The following is an 18,468-nucleotide window of genomic DNA, read 5'->3' as shown; positions in this document are numbered from 1 at the left end:
TCGATTTTAGGTTTCGTCACAGAGACTGCAAATAAAAGCAGGTCGTTGGTCAAGACCTGCGACTATACCAGTAAATGAAAGATTATGTAACTTTTGTAATGTCTTAGAAGAAGAGTATCATTTTATTACTGAATGTTATATATAATGGTAATGCTATTATTGAAAGTTATTCGATTAATTTAAAGTAATTGCATTTTATAGTCTAAGTTTCATGTTTGCGCACGTTCACCGACTGTACAGCTATTTCCCCTGGTCATCGGGCTACTGGTATCTATCTATCAATCTCCCTGGGGAGTCTTTTAACTCCGCTTAGTGCAGCCGACACTTTTGGCGCAACGGAATTATACCACCCTCGCAGGTACCCATTTACACCTGGGTGAAGTGAAGCAATCGCAATTAAATTTCTTGCTCAAGGAAATTAGCAGTGCCCCTGGTCGGGTTCGAACCTGGGACCTCTAGATCCCTAAGTGCGCGTCCTACCACTGGACTACTGCTCCTACTGCTAAACATTAATATATTATCAAAATATTGGCAAAGGCCAAATATGTACAAATTTATAGACTTCATATACAACGAAAACTAGATGATAGTAAGAATGTTTGAAACTTTCATACACACTGCTTTTTAAACAACGTAAACATTGTATAAGGTAATCATTAGAAAATACAGTTTATTTTAAAAAAATATTTATCATCTGACATGTAAAGTTTTTATTTTAAGTATGCATTGTCACTTGCGTGTTATACAGTTGCTTTATTTATATAATGGATATATAAGGATATTAATGTTGTATTATGTAGCATCATTGTCTTCTCACAAATAAAAATAGCATATTGGCCATGTAGTTAATCTTAATATTATCTTCTCTCCAGTCAGTAACCTTTGTGTTTCGTTTCGTTGAAAAGTTGACTTTAAAACTGGAATGAGATAACCTGGTGGATTAGGTTGAAAAAACCTTTTTAAAAATAAATTATGTTTATAAGATACATTGCTGTAATGAAATTCATGTCATGTTATCTGTATAAACTGTTCGTCATAAAGTTTTGTATATGTATGTCTCCATGGCTTTTAAGCGTAATGGTTTTGAATGAAATAACTTGGAAATGTGTGACAGTTTTTTTTTCTTATACAGCCAAGGCTCAATTTTCGACTGAACCAATCACTCTTAGGTTTGGATTTTTTCAAACATCTATCAAACTCTATGATTATATATTTGTCTTTGTATTTTATAACTGACTCAAGTTTTGAATGCTAAATGGACACAATATTTTGAATTTTTTGATATTACTATGAATAGAAATGTTCATGTATCTTAATTTGCATTCTTCTTTCGTCTACCTCCACTACGGCGATTTGGGGCATACTTTAAGCATATCATACTTGTAATCTGAACCTTTACCGTTTCTCATCACACTTACCGAAATTTAAGAAAATAAAATAATCAGTTGAAATAAATCACTTAAACATATTATAATAAATTGAAATTCTGACAAAACTGCTTGAACAAAATCGTGATAGGTCTTCTTTTATCTCTTCCTCATAATAATTTCATCTTCTCCTCCTTTGAAGTTTTGACAGTTGTTATATTATTATAATTTTCAAAATCTTTGATATTTACTGAATGACGAGACAATATTATGATAATCAAAGCCCCGCGTTCACGTTCAACATGATATATTATGCTCAATTAATTATTTTAATTAAGTGTGAAGTAAAGTTTGTTTCCAGAAATTTGAGTCAGAAATTACAATTTTTGCATTTGAACATTCACCTTGCTAAGCATAGCATTTTCAGAAAGATTATATAAATAATAGTTAGAAACTACCTCTTGGAGTTCTGGAAGTTAAAATTGTCAACCACTCACTTTAGACCATTTTTTGTTTTAATTATATCTATACGAACAAGGCATGAAAATTACGATTTATTTGAAAATAGTTTATTTTTATAGTTTGAAAACCATACGATATTCTATTTGAACAAGAGAAGCATAAGAGTTGATTTCCGTGCAAAAAAATTACGCAAAAAAACACAGATAAACTAAAATCAGTTATTATGAGACGAATGGGCTATTCTGTATTTTAACAGAAATTATTCGTTTAAATGATTTTGTTTTAAATGTATGATTATTTTTTGTCTAATGTATATTTAATTTACAAAATCACAAAAAGACATGATCCTTTATACCCCGGTTACATATTCATGGAATACGCCCACGGAAGAGCCACGGATTAATTCCGGCATCGTCCGTAGCTACCCGCACTGGTCAGTAGCTCTCCGTTTTGTAACCGTAATCAATCGTAGTAGTCCTTGTATATACGTAGCGATCCTTGACAATTTTGAACATGCACAAAAATTTGCTACGGAAAAATCAACCGTAGCGTATCCTTGCTAGTCCGTATTAAACCGTACTGATACGTACTGGGTCGTACGAAAACCGTACTAGTCCGTACTGATTCGTAGTCCAACAACTTGTCAAGGATTTCCACGGTTTGGTACGGAGAACTTCGTTTTTGTACGGTTATCTTACGTTTAAGCTACGTTTTTAATACGGATAAATACGACATTGTCACGGAAAGCCACGATCGTAATACGTTGTACTATGCAGAGGCAGGGATTAGCACGGTCTTTTACGGTTTATTGCGGTGCAACACGAAACGGTACGGAATAGTACAGTCCACCACTGTTTAGTAGGTAATCGCTATTGAACCACCATTAGCGGTAGGTACATTACGGGGACACCAGCGAGAAGAGGTTTCGGTAGAAACCGTAAGGTCACGGTAAAACCCGTAACTCCGCCCTTATGGTGAGAAGGTGTAATGATACTAAATTTTTTCATTCCTGTCACGATGAGAAACTTTAAACACATTCAGTCTTAATTAAACTCTGTTCATTTATAAATCAAAATGCTGCGAAAATAGTTCTTATATGTCTTTTGTACATGTAAATTTTTTTACATAATGCAGAATAGATAAAACCGAACATAGACGTTTTTCTAAGTGTTTATAGGGCATAATCATTTAAAGGACATGTACGTGTTTCATTAAAAAAATATGGAGCAACACTTTTAAATGTTATCAAAGACGTCAAAATACATTAAATGTCTCTGATTTAGAAAGTTTAAGTCAATAGGACATATGAGCCGTGTCACGACAAAACCAACGTAACGGGTTTGCGACCAGCATGGATCCAGATCGACTAGCCTGTGCATACACGCAGTCTGATCATGATCTATTTTGCTGTTCGCTTACAAACCCTGTAACAAGGGTCATATTGCGCGAATGCGCAGGCTGGTCTGGATCCTTGCTGGTCGCAAACCCATTACGTTGGTTTTGTCATGGCGCGCAGCTCATATCACTTACACGTGGGAGGTTTAGCGACAGAAACGCTCAGTGATGAGGTTCTATATTTATTTAGCAATATGAAGGAAGAACCTATAATAATAAACGAAACAGTTATAATAAATATTTTACAGTAGACAATTCATGCAATTCACAAATACAATGAATACAATTTTTACATTCATATCAACATTTCATATTTACTCCTGAATAGTCAGTACCTATAATCTCTTGTCCCTCCTTCTGTACAGTTTGCGCAATTACTAACAAGAACATCCCTCTACTATAATGCCTTTCTCCAATCAGCCTTTTTAAGAATGAAATGAGCTTTCCTCTTTTGTCTTTTGAATAAAATTCTGACAAAGTCCCCAAAATATTTCTATACAGGTACATGTATTCGAAAATGACAGATATACTCTCTGAATCATAAGCTTAACAAAAAAAACCTTAAGAAATTCACCACTGTGTCAAAGTGAACTTGCGAGAAAAAACACCACTTTTTCTTTGAATGTCAACGAAACAACACTATTAGAAACAGCCTCTTTCAGACTCTCTTGATAACTGTCACATGTGAATTTGTATAAGCATATATTGACCCCTTTCTATGAATCAACCCTTAACAACTCATTTAGAACAATCTACTAATTGTAGCAGTAATTACTTACCTAATGTAATGAAGCAATTCATGTATCTGATATATAATATCATGAATATTAAACAGCACGTACTATTTTTTTAGAAGCAATCATTTTGGTTAAATATCATACTTTTAGTATCAATCACTGTCCTCATTTCTTGAAGCACTTATTTACGATTAGTATGACGTCATAAATGCAGCAGTAATCACTTACCTGAAGCTTTAAGGAAGCGTTTCTTCCATAGTATATTTGATAAATAATGATACAATCCTCATTAATAAATTTGGTAAAATATCGTCATTGTAGTAGCAGTCACTAACTTGATTACGTGGAGCAATCTTTGAAAATGCACTCCATAAAATAGTATCGTTGCAGCAGTAATCTTTTATATCATTACTAGGAATTTGCACATATCGTATTTTATTGTCATTTTCTATTACCCATGATTCAGAAACCATTTAAGGTTAGTAGTAGTTAAATTTCTGGTAATTTATTCTGGAAAACCAATGCAAAGACAACAAAAGCCAATGCAAAGACAACAAAATTAAGGTAAATTAAGAAATTATCCAAATATATTGTCATATATTTCCTCAAAATAAATGGATGATAGGCAATCCTAAATATATGTCATGCACCTGTTTGCAAGAACATTTGTAAAATAAAAATAAGGGATCATTATGGTAAATAACAAAAACACAAGTTGGATCCTAAACCAGTTTTATTACACATAAATGCAAAATTGAAAAATTGACATTCTTTAACAAATATAGCAAGGACTAATCTCAAGTTTTCCTTTTATTAAAAGTACAGAAATACACGATAGTGATAACATTGTGTTGAACAGTTTTCAGAAACTAAATCATGTTGCATATAGACTGCAATCAAAAATAGAAGGTATGTAACGGTATACATTAAAAAGGAAATAAATAGAAGTAAATAAAAACTCAGGTTATTTCATGAATGTGAATGGCAAGTTTTGCATGGTTTTCAATTTTAAGTGCATTGGATAATTTAAGTAAGAAGTTAAGTCTTTTGGTAATAAGTGGAGCTACTGTAAGTACTTATCAAATGTGTATGGTCATTAAAGTTGTACTATCCGCTCTCAAACAATATATTCATTTAAAAAAGCAAGCTCTCATTACATGATTAAAATAAAGTATTTAAGAACTTAAATATATGAATGTATGTTAAATGAATTAAAATTTTATTATAAAAACTATTCATATAGCCAATTATTATTATCTACCACTATAATATCATACTTTGTCCTTATATATCTTATAATTATTAACTACGTACACTGGTGGCTAAATATTGCATCATTTTATGTCCTCATATATCTCATTATTATTACCTACCTACACAAGTGGGCGACAACCATACATACCATCTAGTCCTTATCTCCCTAACTATTATTATCCAACTTAACTGGTGCCCATCTATGATATAATATCTAGTCTTGGAATATCCAATTATAATTACCTACCTACACTGGTGGCCCACTATTAATTCCTATTAAGCCTTAATATATCTTATTATAAATACCTACCTACACTGGTGGGCCACTATTACAAACTATCTAGTCTTCGAAAATTTAATCATTAATACCTACATACACTGGTGGGCCACTATCAAAATCATATTCAACCTTACTATACCTCATTATAAATACCTACCTGCACTGGTGGGCCACTATCACAAACTATCTAGTCTTGAAATATCTTATTATGAATACCTACCTATACTGGTGGGCCACTATAACAAACTATCTGGTCTTGAAATATCTTATTATTAATACTTACTTACACTGATGGACCACTATTACAAACTATCTAGTCTTTGAAAATCTAATCATTAATACCTACCTACACTGGTGGGCCACTTTTAAAATCTTATTCAACCTTACTATACCTCATTATAAATACCTACCTACACTGGTGGGCCACTATTACAAACAATCTAGTCTTGAAATATCTTATTATAAATACCTACCTACACTGGTGGGCCACTATTACAAACTATCTAGTCTTGAAATATCTTATTATAAATACCTACCTACACTGGTGGGCCACTATTACAAACTATCTAATCTTGAAATATCTTATTATAAATACCTACCTACACTGGTGGGCCACTATTACAAACAATCTAGTCTTGAAATATCTTATTATAAATACCTACCTCCACTGGAGGGCCACTATTACAAACAATCTAGTCTTGAAATATCTTATTATTAATATCTACCTACATTGGTGGGCCACTATTACAAACTATCTAATCTTGAAATATCTTATTGTTTATACCTACCTACACTGGGGGCCACTATTACAAACAATCTAGTCTTGAAATAATTTATTATAAATACCTACCTACACTGGTGGGCCACTATAACAAACTATCTAATCTTGAAATATCTTATTATAAATACCTAGCCTACACTGGTGGGCCACTATTACAAACTATCTAGTCTTGAAATATCTTATTATAAATACCTACCTACACTGGTGGGCCACTATTACAAACTATCTAGTCTTGAAATATCTTATTATAAATACCTACCTACACTGGTGGGCCACTATTACAAACTATCTAGTCTTGAAATATCTTATTATGAATACCTACCTACACTGGTGGGCCACTATTACAAACAATCTAGTCTTGAAATATCTTATTATAAATACCTACCTACACTGGTGGGCAACTAGTAGAAACTATCTTATTTTGAAATATTTTATTGTAAATACCTACCTTCACTGGAAGGCCACTATTACAAACAATCTATTCTTGAAATATATTATTATAAATACCAACCTACACTGATGGGCCAATATTACAAACTATCTAGTCTTGAAATATCTTATTATAAATACCTACCTACACTGGTGGGCCACTATTACAAACAATCTAGTCTTGAAATATCTTATTATTTATACATACCTACACTGGTGGGCCACTATTACAAACTATCTAGTCTTGAAATATCTTATTATGAATACCTACCTTCACTGGTGGGCCACTATTACAAACTATGTAGTCTTGTAATATCTTATTATTAATACCTACCTACACTGGTGGGCCACTAGAAGAAACTATCTAGTCTTGAAATATCTTATTATAAATACCTACCTACACTGGTGGGCCACTATTACAAACTATCTAATCTTGAAATATCTTATTGTAAATACCTACCTACACTGGTGGGCCACTATTACAAACTATCTAGTCTTGAAATATCTTATTGTAAATACCTACCTACACTGGTGGGCCACTATTACAAATAATCTAGTCTTGAAATATCTAATTATAAATACCTACCTACACTGGTGGGCCACTATTACAAACAATCTAGTCTTGAAATATGTAATTATAAATTCCTACCTACACTGGTGGGTCACTATTAGAAACTATCTAGTGTTGAAATATCTTTTTATTAATACCTACATACACTGGTGGCCCACTATTAAACCTTATTTAACCTTAATATTTACCTCAATATAAATACCTACCTACATTGGTGGGCCACTATCACAAACTATCTAGTCTTGAAATTTCTAATCATTAACACCTACCTACACTGGTGGGCCACTATTAAAATCTTATTCAACCTTACTCTACATCATTATAAATACCTACCTACACTGGTGGGCCACTATTACAAACTATCTAGTCTTGAAATATCTTATTACTAATACCTACCTACACTGGTGGGCAACTATTACAAACTATTTAGTCTTGAAATATCTAATTAATTATACCTACCTACATTGGTGAGCGACTATTATATCACATTATGTCCTTATATATCTTATTTACTACCTACAGTTTTGGCTAAATATTACATCTCATTGTAATTGGGGTGTCTGAAAATGTTGTTTAATTGACCATTTAGTTACCTATTCTTTGAATATGTTTGAATCTGTGAGTATGTGTTTATATTTATAACAGAAATACATTGAAGTAGCACAAAATCTTTTACAGAATACACCAATTTATCATTAATGCAGTAATGGGTTAATCTGCTACTGCACTGAGGTGACAAAATGTTCAATTTGGTGTTGATCTAGTATGTTTACAATGTATTTACAGTTATATCATGCCAATATAAAATTTCTCATATGGTAAAATTGAATTTTACAGTAAGTTATCCAAATATATCCCCAAGTCTAACCTTGACCTTTGGACAATGACCTTGCACAAAACATAATACTACAGTATTTGTATATTGAAGCTTACATTTGCCAGCTAACAGATGGACAGACTGCTGCATGCACAAAAACTGTTGTCAGAACACACACAAAAAAGAAATATAATAATTACGATTGTTACACATTATCTGTCTCCAGTATCAAAAAAAAAATAAATGGTTAAACAGCTACAATTTTAACTTCTATCAATATATATAAAGAGCTAAAATTTTTAATAATAAATAGGATTTGATTTTTTGTAAGTACATATATCATTACTTTAACTTTAAAGAGGTTTCTTAAAAAAATATATCAATAGCATGAATATTAGTTTTAATTTACAGTATAAAAACAAGCTACTTTCAGTAAAAAGCATCCTAAATAGAGGATATTGGATGAGTGTACATGTTACTAAGGTTTAATACTAAATTTATTGAACGAGTTGAATAAAATCATATTATACGAGCCTCTGGCGAGCATAATATTGTTTTATTCAACTTTTCAATAAATTTAGTATGGAACCTATACGAATATTCTATTTATCACATACCCAAAAAGAGAACGGCTTATAGTTAAAATGAGTCATTTTCATTGACGTGCCTTTAGTGTAACGCTAACATTAGCGCGCAATAACTCTATGACGTCATGACAAAGTGTTATTACACTAGAGTAATATTGATTTATTAAATGGCTTTATTACACTCATGTGCCGTGGTTTATGTGATAATTAGAGTTATTTAAACAGGTAATAAATTTTACAATAGCAAAATTTTACAACATATACCTTATAACAATGGAATGAAGCAGTTCTGACTAATATTTAAAACATCATTTACATATGAAACAAACTGTAACTTAAAAAAATCTAAAACTGCTAAAAATCCATTAATTTCAAGCTGATCGATTTCTTGTGTGTGTGTGTACACTATTGTCATTATTGTTAGAGTTGTGCTATATTTCTGCTCTGTTTAATTGATGGTGTCATCCATTACCCTTGATTTGGTTTTTCACATCCGCTTAATATAAAACTTCCATACTGTATACCCAACCAGACCTGAAAGAAGAAAAAAAAATTAATGTCAAAAGAAAATCATGAGAAACAAAATATTTAGTTAAATACATGTCATGTGTAATAATCAATATGCAACCCTCATTCTTCCATACACTTGAACTCTTAACCTGGTGGAACATGGGGCCATTAGCCTTTGTCACAGTAAAGAGCAGGCCAGCCTGCACTTTCGTGGGGTCTTACAAAGTCCTCAACTGTTGGAAGCTCAATTTTTGAGTTTATTTTCCAATTCACCTAAACTTTGAACTAGCGGTTCTAAATTCAAAGCAAGGTCAATATCTATTTCACAAGTTGAGCAGGTAAAGTGTTATTTAAAACAGACTTGTCATGCTTTCTTCTTGTACCTGATTCTTGCAAAATTAATAGATTAAACATTATCTGCAACTTTTAAAATAGCAAACCTATGTTTAGACATAAGGTCAGGAAATATTACTTAAGTTGCATTATTAGGGCCTACAAAATTTGATATCGGATTGCCAATTTTGTCAGCTCTTTTCTTATACATGTAGTATACAAAAGAACACATTTCCTTTTTTAAACAACTTCTTGAAAGTAATAGCCAACCTATATATAGACAGAAGGGGCAGGAAATATACATTTTATTTGTGTAATGGCTTAATGCCTAATATCCTGAAATAAGTTATACATTTGACATTTAAGACCAACCTTCATAAGTACCAGACTGTACCATTTGGTGTTGGAATTAGTTTTGGAAATGATTTACTTACCTAGAAATCCTAAAATCCACAAATAAGCAATTTGTTTTGGAAGTGGTTAGTTGATAGTTTCATAACCAAACTTAACAGTTACCAGAAGTTCCTTGATGACAATTGCTAGAATCATCCATGATTTTCAACCAAACTTGTTCAGCTCTCTGGAATATAGATATTACCTCTTACATGTAAGATTAACACATTGTGATATTTTAAGTACTTGATACAAAATATTTCCTGTCTTGAAGGTTTTAACACAGATTTTAACACATTTTTTTGTTTATACCTTTGCAGATGATTCACCTAAATGACTTTCCTGGAAAATAAACTAGTAACTACCAATTTCTATATAAGTGATCTACTACTTCTACATGATTTTTGCGACGGACGCGCCCTCAGGCGCGTTCAGAGCTATGTCATCTACACATGGGATTTCGTTGGCTACAATCGCGCAATGTGTCCTCAACCGAATAACAGTCCACGAAATAGTACATAAATTTGATCCTATGAAACTCCCATACTTCGTCGGGATATCCTAAAAACTTTCATATTTAGCCTTTTTAATTTCAAATTAAGTTATCCAAGTTAAAATATAAACGTATTTGATTGAAAAAACCGCTGTAGCCCCGTAGTATTATTGCGCAATTATGCAAATAACTGCTGAAACGATTTACCGCTGTCGAAAAAGTAGGACAGCAAATTATGCTATAATTAAGGAGTAAGCTCAATAATTCATAGAAATTATAAGCAGGAAATAAATATTTCCCCATTAAACAAAAAAAATTTATTAACAGATCAAAAGTTTTTCGTGACTTTAGAATAACTCGCGCATTAATAAAAGAAGAACTCTTTTCGTGACTCATACCGCGGGTTTAGCTGAATATCCAGCAGTTATTAATAAATTAGACTACAGTACACTATATCTATTTTTGAAAATGCATGTAACAAGGGAGTTTTTCAACACTTTACCACCATGTAGTCTTTCATGGTAATCTTTATTGAAGGAAGTTATAATATCAGTTCTACTTCCGATTCTTTTGTTTTGTTTACATAGTTTTCTAGGTCACAATATGAGTTAACCTGCTATGAGATTATAATAGCCTTCGACCAGAAGATAACACTATTCTAAAAATAGATTCTGCATCATCTGTGCTGACTTTCAGACGAGTACACATTATACATGTAATAAACCAGCGGATACTTACTTTGTTTACATGCAATACTTTAAGAAATTCTATACAATTGTAAGAAGCAAACAAGTTGAAAATTGAATTAAGTGTGAAATTGAAAGAGAAAAACTAAACACTGTAGTGCTTAAGTGACGTAAATGGAAAAAAAAATACACCATTAATTGCTGATGATTTTAACCAAAATATTTTTAATGAGACATATCCAAGAGAAATAAAAAATAAAAATACAAATGACTTATATTTTATTGTCTATATGCCCACTATGATATAACACGAAGCAATTCTAATTAACATTCTCACATGTATAATGTATTATGATTGAAATTTATTTGCATGGTTTTATTTTAGAAATATTTCGTTGACAGTTTTTTTTTCTATTTACATATCATTTCTTGGAATAAATCGAATAAATCGATAAGGACACTGATTTACAAGTTTGACCAGAGTTTTTAGGCATACATTTCATTCTGTATTTAAAAATTTGGACTTGTTCTGCTTGAAAGTAGAAAATCTGAATTATATTAGAGTGGGACATATAAAATATATTGCTCTACAAATCTCGAACTTGTATGGAACAAATTTTCTCTGTTATATCTTTTGTGTTTTTTTTTTTTTTTCTAAAAAAAAGCCTTAATGTCTCTCCGGTTGCATGTCCGTTGCATTCAATGCTGCAGCACTTTGATTTAATCAGGAGTGAGAGAGATAATGTTGAACTATAGACCCTGGATTATTTATTAAATGCTCTCCCTATATAGGTATAGAGGTATAGTAAGGTTGAATAAGATTTTAAAAGTGGCCCACCAGTGAAGGTAGGTATTAATGATTAGGTTTTCCAAGATTAGATAGTTTGTAATAGTGGCCCACCAGTGTAGGTAGGTATTCATAATATTTGTTTGTTTGTTTGTTTGTTTCATTTTACACCTTTTCCCAAAAGTATTTCAGTCATATAGGCGGGTAGTTTCCTATCCATCGTTCCTGGAGAGTTACACCAGTACAAGACTACCTTCCTCCGCGCGAAACTACCAAAGCATCTCCCGGGGATCAAACCCACGCCAGTATTCATAATAAGATTTTCCAAGATTAAATAGTTTGTAATAGTGGCCCACCAGTGTACATGTAGGTAGGTATTAATAATAAGATATTTCAATACTAGATAGTTTGTAATAGTGGCCCAACAGTGTAGGTAGGTATTTATTAAGAGGTATAGTAAGGTTGAATAAGATTTTAAAAGTGGCCCACCAGTGTAGGTAGGTATTAATGATTAGATTTTCCAAGATTAGAAAGTTTGTAATAGTAGCCCACCAGTGTAGGTAGGTATTCATAATAAGATTTTCCAAGATTAAATAGTTTGTAATAGTGGCCCACCAGTCTAGGTAGGTATTAATAATGAGATATTTCAGGATTAGATAGTTTGTAAAAGCGGGCCCACCAGTGTAGGTAGGTATTCATAATAAGATATTTCAAGACTAGATAGTTTGTAATAGTGGCCCACCAGTGTAGGTAGGTATTTACTAAGAGGTATAGTAAGGTTGAACAAGATTTTAAAAGTTGCCCACCAGTGTAGGTAGGTATTTATAATAAGATATTTCAAGACTAGATAGTTTGTAATAGTGGCTCACCAGTGTAGGTAGGTATTCATAATAAGATATTTCAAGACTACATAGTTTGTAATAGTAGACCACCAGTGTAAATAGGTATTAATAATAAAATATTGCAAGACTAGATAGTTTGTAATAGTGGCCCACCAGTGTATGTAGGTATTCAGAATAAGATATTTCAAGACTAGATAGTTTGTAATAGTGGCCCACCAGTGTAAGTAGGTATTAATAATAAGATATTTCAAGACTAGATAGTTTGTGATAGTGGCCCACCAGTGTAGGTAGGTATTTATAAAGAGGTATAGTAAGGTTGAATAAGATTTTAATAGTGGCCCAACAGTGTAGGTAGGTATTAATGATTAGATTTTCCAAGACTAGATAGTTTGTAAAAGTGGCCCACCAGTGTAGGTAGGTATTAATATTAAAATATTTCAAGACTGGATAGTTTGTGATAGTGGCCCACCAGTGTAGGTAGGTTTTTATAAAGAGGTATAGTAAGGTTGAATAAGATTTTAATAGTGGCCCAACAGTGTAGGTAGGTATTAATAATTAGATTTTCCAAGACTAGATAGTTTCTACTAGTGGCCCACCAGTGTAGGTAGGTATTAATAATAAGATATTTCAAGATTAGATTGTTTGTAATAGTGGCCCACCAGTGTAGGTAGGTATTAATAATAAGATATTTCAGGATATGATAGTTTGTAAAAGTGGCCCACCAGTGTAGGTAGGTATTAATAATAAGATATTTCAAGACTAGATAGTTTGTACTAGTGGCCCACCAGTGTAGGTAGGTATTAATAATAAGATATTTCAAGACTAGATTGTTTGTAATAGTGGCCCACCAATGTTGGTATGTATAAATATTAAGATATTTCAAGACAAGATTGTTTGTAATAGTGGCCCACCAGTGTAGGTAGGTATTTATAATAAGATATTTCAGGATATGATAGTTTGTAAATGTGGCCCACCAGTGTAGGTAGGTATTCATAATAAGATATTTCAAGACTAGATAGTTTCTACTAGTGGCCCACCAGTATAGGTAGGTATTTATAATAAGATATTTCAAGACTAGATTGTTTGTAATAGTGGCCCACCAGTATAGGTGGGTATTTATAATAAGATATTTCAAGACTAGATTGTTTGTAATAGTGGCCCACCAGTGTAGGTAGGTATTCATAATAAGATATTTCAAGACTAGATTGTTTGTAATAGTGGCCCACCAGTGTAGGTAGGTATTAATAATAAGATATTTCAAGACTGGATAGTTTGTGATAATGGCCCACCATTGTAGGTAGGTATTCATAATAAGATATTTCAAGACAAGATAGATTGTGATAGTGACCCACCAGGGTAGGTAGGTGTAAATAATAAGATATTTCAAGACTAAACAGGTTGGAATAGTGGCCCACCAGTGTAGGTAGGTATTCATAATAAGATATTTCAAGACTAGATAGTTTGTAATAGTGGCCCACCAGTGTAGGTAGGTATTCATTAAAAGATATTTCAAGACTAGATAGTTTGTAATAGTGGCCCACCAGTGTAGGTAGGTATTAATAATAAGATATTTCAAGACTAGATTGATTGTGATAGTGACCCACCACGATAGGTAGGTGTTAATAATACGATATTTCAATACTGGATAATTTGTGATAGTGGCCCACCAGTGTAGGTAGGTATTAATATTAAAATATTTCAAGACTGGATAGTTTGTGATAGTGGCCCACCAGTGTAGGTAGGTATTTATAAAGAGGTATAGTTAGGTTGAATAAGATTTTAATAGTGGCCCAACAGTGTAGGTAGGTATTAATGATTAGATTTTCCAAAACTAGATAGTTTGTAATAGTGGCCCACCAGTGTAGGTAGGTATTAATAATAAGATATTTCAAGACTAAATTGTTTGTAATAGTGGCCCAGCAGTGTTGGTTGGTATTTATATTAGGATATTTCAAGACTAGTTAGTTAGTAATAGTGGCCCACCAGTGTAGGTAGGTATTTATAATAAGATATTTCAAGACTGGATTGTTTGTAATAGTGGCCCACCAGTGTAGGTAGGTCCTAATAATAAGATATTTCAAGACTAGATAGTTTGTGATAGTGGCCCACCAGTGTAAGTAGGTATTAATCATGAAGTATAGTAAGGTCAAATAAGATTTTAATAGATGCCCACCAGTGTAGGTAGGTATTAATGATTAGCTTTTCCAAGACTAGCTAGTTTGTAAAAGTGGCCCACCAGTCTAGGTTAAGGTAGGTATAGATAATAAGATATTTCAAGACTACATTGTTTGTAATAGTGGCCCACCCATGCAGGTAGGTTTTCATAATGAAATATTGTAAGGTTGAATAAGATTTTAGTAGTGGCCCACCAGTGTAGGTAGGTATTAATGATTAGATTTTCCAAGACTAGATAGTTTGTAAAGTGGCCCACCAGTGTAGGTAGGTTTTCATAATGAAATATTGTAAGGCTGAATAAGATTTTGATAGTGGCCCACCAGTGTAGGTAGGTATTAATGATTATATTTTCCAAAACTAGATAGTTTTGTTAAAGTGGCCCACCAGTGTAGGAAGGTAAAGATAATAAGATATTTCAAGAGTAGATAGTTTGTAATAGTGGCCTACCAGTGAAGGTAGGTATTCATAATAAGTTATTTCAAGACTAGATAGTTTGTGATAGTGGCCCACCAGTGTAGGTAGGTATTAATAATGAGAGATTTCAAGACTAGTTAGTCAGTAATAGTGGCCCACAAGTGTAGGTAGGTATTCATAATAAGATATTTCAAGACTAAATTGTTTGTAATAGTGGCCCAGCAGTGTAGGTTGGTATTTATATTAAGATATTTCAAGACAAGTTAGTTAGTAATAGTGGCCCACCAGTGTAGGTAGGTATTTATATTAAGATAGTTCAAGACTAGATTGTTTGTAATAGTGGCCCGCCAGTGAAGGAAGGTATTTATAATAAGATATTTCAAGACTAGTTTGTTTGTAATAGTAGCCCACCAGTGAAGGTAGGTATTGATAATTTGATATTTCAAGACTAGATTGTTTATGATAGTGGCCAACCAGTGTAGGTAGGTATTTATAATGAGGTATAGTAAGGTTGAATAAGATTTTATTAGTCGCCCACCAGTGTATGTAGGTATAAATGATTAGCTTTTCCAAGAATAAGATAGTTTGTAATAGTGGCCCACCAGTGTAAGTAGGAATTTAAAATAAGATATATCAAGACTAGATTGTTTGTAATAGTGGCCCAACAGTGTAGGTAGGTCTTAATAATAAGATATTTCAACATTAGATAGTTTGTTATAGTGGCCCACCAGTGTAGGTAGGTATTCATAATGAGATATAGTAAGGTTGAATAAGATTAAAATAGGGGCCCACCAGTGTAGGTAGGTATTAATGATTAGATTTTCCAAGATACGATAGTTTGTAATAGTGGCCCACCAGTGTAGGTAGGTATTAAAAATAAAGATACTTCAAGATTAGATAGTTTGTGATAGAGGTCCACCAGTGTAGGTAGGTATTTATCATAAGATATTTCAAGACTAGATAGTTTTTGATAGTGGCCCACCAGTGTAGTTTGGTACTTATAATGAGGTATAGTAAGGTTGAAATAAGATTTTTAATAGTGACCCAGCAGTGTAGGTAGGTATTATTGATTAGCTTTTCCAAGACTAGATAGTTTGTAATAGTGGCCCACCAATGTAGGTAGGTATTAATAATAAGACATTTCAAGACTAAATAGTTTGTAAGAGAAGCCCACCAGTGTAGGTAGGTATTTATAATAAGATATTTCAAGACAAGATAGTTAGTTATAATGGCCGACCTGTGTAGGTAGGTATTAAAGATTAGATATTTCAAGACATGATAGTTTGTTATAGTGGCTCACCAGTGTAGGTAGGTATCATAGTAAGATATGTTAATGATATATAGGATTTAATCGTGGGATACCAGTGTAGGTAGGTATTAATGATTAGATATTTTAAGACTAGATAATTTTTATAAATAGTGGCTCACCAGTGTAGGTCGGTATTTATAATGAGGTATAGTAAGATTGAATAAGATTTAATAGTAGGCCTCTAGTGTAGGTAGGAATAAATGAATAGATATTTCAAGACTAGATGGTATATTAAAATTGGCCCACCAGTGTATGTAGGTATTAAAATAAGATATGTTAAGGAATAAAAGGTTTTTAAGAGGGGGCCCCCCCAGTGTAGGAAAGTTTAAAAATTAAAATTTTTTTTAAAATCTAAATGTTTGTAAATTTTTTACCTTTTTTTAAAATTTTAAAATTTTTTCCCAAAAACAAATAGTTATTTTTTCCCGTTATGGTTTTTGGATAATTGTTAAGGTTAAATATAAATTTAAAAGTGGGTTTCACCGTTCCCTAGGTACATAAAGGAAATTAAATGATAAATTTAAAAACAAAAAGATGTAAATGGTGTCCAAAAAAGGGCAGGGGAGGTATTTTAGAGATTGCTAACTTTTTAATATTTGGGCCATAAATGTGGTAGGTATTAAAAATTAAAATATTTCAAAACTAGATGATTTAAATTAGAAAGGCTAGCATGGGGTAGGTTTATTTTTTTCATAATACTGCACTTTTTGAAAGTCATTTTTCTTGGGAAAAAGGGGTGATGTTATATATTTTTATATACAGGGCCCGTTTTTGGGATTCATAAAAAAAATTTACTTTTTTCTCTAAAAAAAATGATGCTACCTGTATTATAAATGTGTTATAAAGATTGCTGAAAGGTTATATTGCTGTATATAAATGGCTGTTTGCAATATAACCCTTGCCTAGAGGCTCTGGTTATATCTACAAATAGCCATTTATATAGGGCCATATAACCTGTCAACAATCTTTAAACTGATAATATATTTCAAGACTAGATAGCAGGTAATAGTGGCCAAGAAGTGTAGGTAGGTATTTATATTTAGATATTTCAAGACTAGATGGTATGTAATAGTGGGTTGCCAATGTAGGTATATACGGTAGATACATGTAAGTGACTCACATATGGCTTGGACTTTGGCTAGCTGTACGGCTAGATATTTCCTTCCATTTTTTTTCTAAAGCCTCATCATATGCGCATCAGCTGATCAGTCCAGAGCTCTGAAAGACATCAGCAAAACATGATACTATCAGAGCATATTTTTATCTTACAAAGCAAATTGAATCACGTGAATATTATAAAAAGAAAACATTGTCAATGGTCGGCAATTCACGTATTGCTTAATATAGAAAAAGGCTGAAATGTCTTTGGGTCGATTTAGTTTTGGACGAAACGTCCTGCGAAATTAACATATATATAAAAAGCAGTAAATAAACTAAGCAGCAAAAGTATTGACCGTAGCCCAGCTTACACCATTCTTCTCATTTTTTCCTTGCCACAAATCGGCCACTGTTTTAAGTTTCAAGTTGTAAAATCATTTTTTGAGCTTCATCGTTGCTTTTTGTTATTATAGTAGCCATGTTGGATGTAGAGGGCGGAGTTACGGTTATTACCGTAACCTTACGGTTTCTACCGTAACCTCTCCTCACTGGTGTCCCCGTAATGTACCTACCGCTAATGGTGGGTCAATAGCGATTACCCCTGTTTAGTACGGATGAATTAATTATCATGTACTTTCTCAAGGGTATAAATACTACCTTCTTTGTTAAAAACAGACATATTTGAGACAACATTCAATAAATAATAATTGCCATTTACTGGCTGCAATTTTATATTGAAATGGCTCAG

At 32.6% G+C, this 18,468-nt stretch overlaps 1 protein-coding gene and 1 long non-coding RNA gene across 2 annotated transcripts in view; one reads left to right on the top strand and one right to left on the bottom strand.

The window, feature by feature from the left end:
• LOC132749304 (putative ATP-dependent RNA helicase DHX57) overlaps window positions 1-18,468 on the top strand; it is a 155,161-nt gene that overhangs the window by 85,235 nt on the left and 51,458 nt on the right. The window lies entirely within an intron of this gene.
• LOC132749303 (uncharacterized) lies at window positions 7,056-18,319 on the bottom strand. Its single transcript, XR_009628391.1, has 4 exons — window positions 18,077-18,319; window positions 17,743-17,840; window positions 9,958-10,103; window positions 7,056-9,214 (listed from the first exon to the last, which is right to left on the bottom strand). It is a non-coding gene; the product is annotated as an uncharacterized LOC132749303 (long non-coding RNA).

This window comes from Ruditapes philippinarum, unplaced genomic scaffold (genome assembly GCF_026571515.1).
Source record: "Ruditapes philippinarum isolate M1 unplaced genomic scaffold, ASM2657151v2 ctg666_1_1_1_1, whole genome shotgun sequence".
Taxonomy (NCBI): Eukaryota; Metazoa; Mollusca; class Bivalvia; order Venerida; family Veneridae; genus Ruditapes; species Ruditapes philippinarum.
The sequence above is the reverse complement of the archived record's forward strand: the minus strand, read 5'-3'. Positions and strand labels throughout refer to the sequence as shown.